We start from the raw sequence: 6,000 nt of genomic DNA on the forward strand, positions 1-6,000 counted from the left end.
ATATATGCATTTGATGTTGGAAGAAGAGGGTTCAGGGTATCCCCTCGTCGGGAGCTCTTGAATAGAACCTCTTGTTTTTTGTTTGTTTTCATTGCGTTCGTAACGAAAAATGCAGAAACTTTTTCTCCAATGCTTCAGTTAGATGCTTTGACTCTCTCCCAATCCTTATCATCTAAATTTACATCAGCTATGTGCCATTTGCCTAATTCTTTGTTTTCTGAATATGCTATATCGTGCTTCCGGCTAGCTGCGTCTAATTGGCTAATGCCTTTATCCCCATGCTGTAAGCGTTCTTTAAGTTTCATACCTAAGCCACAAAATTGATACCCCGGTAAATGCTATTCAATCGGAAGGCTATTAATTATGTTATTAACTAGACTACCTCCATAATAGGCATTTTGCTTACGACTGAATCTTTTATAAAAACAAAGAAACATTTTTATTGATAACTAATCGCTGAAGGTAGATCAATGAATGATATTAATTTTGCGAGAATAAAATCATTAAACAGGCATTTGAAGAAGCTAAAAAGAATATAGAAGTGAGAAATATGATGTTTCTTCCAATGAAAATAATATTCGACACAGTGTGTTATTACCAAACTCAATTGTATGTCCATCTAACTACGGAAAGACAAATGAGATGATCAGCTTAATAGAGAGTCCAAATTTAAATTTAAAAATATGTAGTTATACTCAATATCATTATTTCAACCGAAATATGAAAACTAAAAAATCTAGTAACCCCAATAAAACGTGTTATACCACCTGAGAAAGCTAAGCATAGCTCGATAATAATATTTGATGATGTAGAATGTGAAAAACAATATAATATATGTTCATACTCTTGTATGGGTGGACATAAAAACATCGACTTATTTTATTTATGTCAAACGTATACACGCATACCAAAACATCTTGTACGCGAAATTGTCAATTTAATAATAATATTCAATCAAGACCAACTTAATATAGAGCACATTTATCAAGATCATGTGGGAAACGTTTTGGAAACATATATACAAATTTGTCAGTTATTGCATTTGAAGTTATCGGCAGCACCGAGGGTTTACTTAGTTGGTTGCGTGCGATATTATCGGCCATGCCGATATCTTTTTGTCATATGGTCAGAGAATGCGGGGTCAAGCTGGGCCGGCGGCGGAGCTCAAATTTTTGAAGGGTGGAAACTCCAGACTTGCGATCCACGGTGCCACGATTGCTATTGGCCGCCCGGTTCGCTCTTAATAAAAATATGAGGAAAGTGGATCGCATGCCCTTGGATATGCCCTTGACCGTCATTTGGGCCATTGACCCAAAAAAATGCAGCTGTGCAGATGGGTAGCAACGGTGCCCGCCTCGCCAATGTATGCACCGATGATGTTGCTGCCCAAATGTACGGAGAATTCGACTTTGTCAGCGGTTCACAGCGGACGTACCGGCTTGCAGTTAAGAATTTTTGAAGTTGGATATTTATTTTTTGCGGCGGCCACGGGCGAGACCACGCCCATATCATCCGAGTGAGTCTGTTCCATTTCGTGCCTCCTCACCTGAGTAAACGGCAGAGTCGGACGCAGACTTTCCATTGTGCTCCCTGAAAGAGAACCGATTTTTTTTGTTATTAAAAACATAAAAATACTCACGACTAATTTAAATTAAGTAAATTTCCGAAAGTGCGAACCGGGAATGAAAGGGCCCAAAATTATTGCGTCTGCCGGGTACAGAATGAAGTTAAAAAGTTTTGATTTTGGACAACTTATGCACGAGTGATACCCACTTATACGTATATATATATGTTACGCACCTCAGGTACATATGCCCCCCACACACAGAGCTCTTTAGGCAGGCAAGGTAATATAAGCGCTTCGGTATACACGCATTTATTTTAGCGGGTACTTGCTCCCCATTGGTGAAATAATTACCTGTGTTTATATTTCTCCCCTTGTTTTCCTTTTCTTTGTTGACTGGCAATAACTTCTGGCCGTTTTTTTATTGGTCTCCGGTATTGTATGAAGGTCGCCAACAAAAAAATGTATTCTTTACAAAAAAAAAGGAAATTTAATATATAGATAACTCATCAGTGAAGCAAAGTTGAAAGATGGAAAAAAAAATTGAAATTTAAAACTTATATCCATTATTCTAAAAATAAGAATATACCAACTTATCGTATAAACCTGGTTAAAAATGCCGGAAATGTTGCCGAGCACGAAATTATAAATAACAGCTTGAAGATAACCTGCAGGGGATTAAGAAATAAGATTAAATGTTAATCACGATAAGAAATGCAACCAATTATATGCCGTATCTGAAGAGAGAAATGCCCGGCTAAATTTTCTTTGATGGGGAGAGTTGGCATAACAGCCGGCACAGGCTGATGGCCATCTAATGGCAAAATGTGGGAGACGAGTAGGAGATTGTCTCATGGTTGGGCGGGTACGCTGGGTCCGGACCAGGGCCCGATCTGGAAGAGTAAGGTGTATAAATAGTGTTTTTTGTTAATTTATATTGAGTGTCTCACCTTTGTTGTTTACATGTTCATAGTTGTTACAGCTGCTTATTTGGTTTATGAGTTAGAAGTTCCGATTGTTTGACGTTATCGATTTGTGGTTCGCTTTTGCATAGTGTTGTGTAAGTCTGTTTTGCTACAGACGTGTAGCTTCGTTGTTATCGATTGTGCGGACTGCTGGCCAGGGATGGAACTACACCCAGAGAAACCGATGAGCCAGCCGGCGTGGACCAAGCAGTTCCGTAACAATATGGCGCCCAAATTAAGAAAGCACTCGGCTTCTTTGAAGTCGGTGCGTAATCAAAAAAAAATCAATACGATATAAATGAAGGTACAGAGAAAAGGATGGCTTCAGGACCCAACCCGCTGAAGTTTTATGTGGCACGAGTAGGTAGCTAATAATCGCGTAGATGTAGTGGAATCCGAGAAGTACGACGAAAGTAGAGAATATCCATTAACATGAGAAGTTTTCTTGTAGTGGTTGCTGACGGTAAGTCACGTTCGCATGTTGGCAAAACGTTCGTAACCGTTTATCGTAACCTGGTGGTAGCCGCCACGACAAAATAACTTATGACATAATGTGATATTAGGGTACTCTTACCAGAGTTTGTTAATGTTTTTTATTTGTTTTGTCCCACTCTGTGCTAACGTTTGGGGTGTGCTGGCCGTAGTTAAATGAGCTTCGGAGACAGGTGACCCAGGACGATATAAAGCTGATCCTGCGCCGCACCTGTCACCCAGTATACCCTAAGGGTGCCCAGAAGTGCGACAGAAACCAAATAGCCTTCAAGGTAGCGTTGCTTAAATGCCGTTCGTCAGTCAAACTGACGAGCTGAGCATTTGACGAATGCTTAAGTGTTGTCCACTGTCCAGATTATGCGTAGATTAGTTAGCCTGTGTTAGGATTTGTCTTCTCTCCCCTAAGTATTTGCAATTAATTAGAAAGAAACAATTTTATTTTTGTGAGTGTTTTTGTGGTCGATGTGTATTAATTTATTATTCTTTATTAGTAAGATTTGTTAGTGGGTGTTTATTTATATATTAATTTATTAAGAATATTGGTAAAGTTTTTTTTTTATATAAGGGTAGTAAGCCTTGTAGAAGAGAGGGGTACAGTTCTCAAAAGGGATAAGTATGGCTGAGCAACAGGTTTCTGAATGGGCTTCTGACGCTGATGGGGCGTCGGCTCTGCCACCGCCGCGCCCGGCTGGGGGCCTGGTGCGAACGCCAATGAATTTCCGGGGATTTCCAGAGAGACAGATCCCGGAAGAGGGTCACCTGGTAGACTTGGAGAAAGAATTGGCGCAACAAGATAAACCTCCACGGAACCTGGAGATCCCAAAAGCCCCGAAAGACTCAGTGCTCAGGCCCACCAAACGCATCGGCATGCTCTGCCATCTGGCATCAGCGAGTCCATCCGCGAGGAGATGCGAGCTGGCTTCATGGAAATGAAGGGCATCATTGATGTGATCAGGCCACCACGAACAGGCGCCATCCCGAAAGAACGAGAAGTGTTCCAGCGCGAAGCATTTTCACCACCGGTGCCACCGAAGCCACATAGACAAGGCGCACGAGGGGCGGAGTATTCGTCCAGCAGCCCAGTTTACGTTGCAGATGCTCAGTCGAGGAACTGGCGTAACCAGAATAACCGCCATTTCCGAGTAGAGGACCGGAGAGCGGATGATTTTCAACCAGAGGAGGCGTACGCCAACGTACGAGAAATAGCGTGCATGAAGCTCGAGCGGTGGAACGTCAAATTTGACGAGGACTTCTTGTTCCGCCTGGAGTTCCTGCAGAGGCAGTATCAATGCCCGTGGAAGGAGGTCCTGCGCGGTTTCCACCTGCTCCAGACCGGCCGCGCCCGCGAGTGGTATTGGATGCACGTGCGGCATTCTAGGGTCGACACCTGGATGCAACTGCGGCATGCCCTCTTGGACAGGTTCCGGGGCTGATGCAGGAGCTATTACAACGAGAGCAACAGGACAGCGAAGGGGTAGATGATTATATCCACCACATGCGTCAACTCGCCGCGCGATTCCAGAAGCCGCTGAGAGACCGCGAACTGGTGAAGATTATAAAGCGCGGTTTGAAAGAAAGTCTGGCGAAATATATCTATGCCATGGACGTACTCACCGTGGATGAGCTGCGCCAAAAGTGCCTAGAAGTGGAGAGGCACATGGGTCGCAGAAGCCGGACGGCGTACCTGCCGCCGTCGCGTTGTCCACAAGGAACGAGGCCCGTAGTCCACGAGGTTGCGGTACCACCACATCGTACAGAAACGCCGCCGGGAGAACTGGAGGAAGCATTCGTGCGAGGCAGGAACTCATCCCGACTTGTATGCTGGAACTGCAGACAGTTCGATCACGTCTTTAGAGACTGCCTGTCTAAGGAGCGGAAAATATTCTACTATAGGTGTGGAAAGCCGGACACTTTCTGCTCCCAGTGTGAAAACTGTCCGGGAAACGCGTTCCAGGACGGCGACCGCGGGGAAGCAGGAGAGGGGTGCTTACCAAAGCCAATAATCATTGGAAAGGAGACGGAGAATTGGAATAAGGATCAGGATAAGGCTAATTATAATAATAATATAAGCAAAGAGAAACACTTAGGGGCTTACCATATAAAGAACGTGTTCGGGCATACATGTCGGCCCGAAATAGAATATTTGGTGAGCGACAGCTGAAAGGGATGACACTAGCCACCCGGAGACGCAGGAATACCCGGCGGCAGGTCGTCGAAGCGGTGAGACGGGAGGATAGTATAGACCCACGCGTATTCGCCGAAGTGGAAGTCGCCAAGATGAAAGGGTTGTTGGACACGGGGGCCTCAGTCAGTCTGCTGGGACGAGGATGCCGGGAGTTAGTGGAGGAACTGGGATGGGAAGCGTGGCCATACGAATCGATGGTGAGGACAGCGGCGGGTGCCAATCGCGCCTGTGAAATACGAGAATAGAAAGGAAGATGTCGTATTTTACATGTGCCCGGACCTGCGACAGGAACTATACCTGAGATTGTACTAGAGCTGCTCGGACCGGCCAGAAAGTCCGAAACACCCCCAGAGGCATTTGAGGTAACGGTAGCGAACCCAGAGGTGGCCTTTTACCGGGACGACGACGACTGCGCGGCGGATCCGGAAATGTGGGACCTGGACAAAGAGTCAGTTGGAAAGCGTGAGAAGGATGGCCTAGGGAAAACTCACATGCTGCAGTACCGATTTCAGCTGATCGTGGGAGCAGAACCCGTGAAGGACAGACGTTATCCGCTTCTCCGGCCAAACAGGAGATCGTGTGGGCCGAGGTAGATCAAATGCTAAAGTCAGGCATCATCGAGGAGTGTGACAGCCCCTGGAGCAACCGGACGACGGTGGTGATGAGGCCTGGGAAGAACACGTTTTGCTTAGACGCCAGGAAATTAAATAGTGTGACGGTAAAGGACGCTTACCTGCTTCCATGCATCGAGGGCATCCTATCGCGAATCGACGAGACTCATTTTATCTCTAGCG

General features: G+C 45.3%; 1 long non-coding RNA gene across 8 annotated transcripts; it reads right to left on the bottom strand.

The window, feature by feature from the left end:
• Positions 1 to 845: 845 nt before the first annotated feature.
• LOC26530965 (uncharacterized) lies at positions 846 to 2,640 on the bottom strand. Of its 8 annotated transcripts, none has more exons than XR_011417339.1 (5): positions 2,515 to 2,640; positions 2,158 to 2,457; positions 1,919 to 2,033; positions 1,678 to 1,707; positions 846 to 1,590 (listed from the first exon to the last, which is right to left on the bottom strand). It is a non-coding gene; the product is annotated as an uncharacterized lncRNA (long non-coding RNA). The 8 variants fall into 8 exon arrangements; XR_011417338.1 differs by having other exon boundaries at positions 846 to 1,546; positions 1,640 to 1,707; XR_004303085.2 differs by lacking the exon at positions 1,678 to 1,707 and having other exon boundaries at positions 848 to 1,590; positions 2,171 to 2,232; positions 2,286 to 2,457.
• Positions 2,641 to 6,000: the final 3,360 nt, after the last annotated feature.

This window comes from Drosophila virilis, unplaced genomic scaffold (assembly GCF_030788295.1).
Source record: "Drosophila virilis strain 15010-1051.87 unplaced genomic scaffold, Dvir_AGI_RSII-ME tig00001840, whole genome shotgun sequence".
Lineage (NCBI taxonomy): Eukaryota > Metazoa > Arthropoda > Insecta > Diptera > Drosophilidae > Drosophila > Drosophila virilis.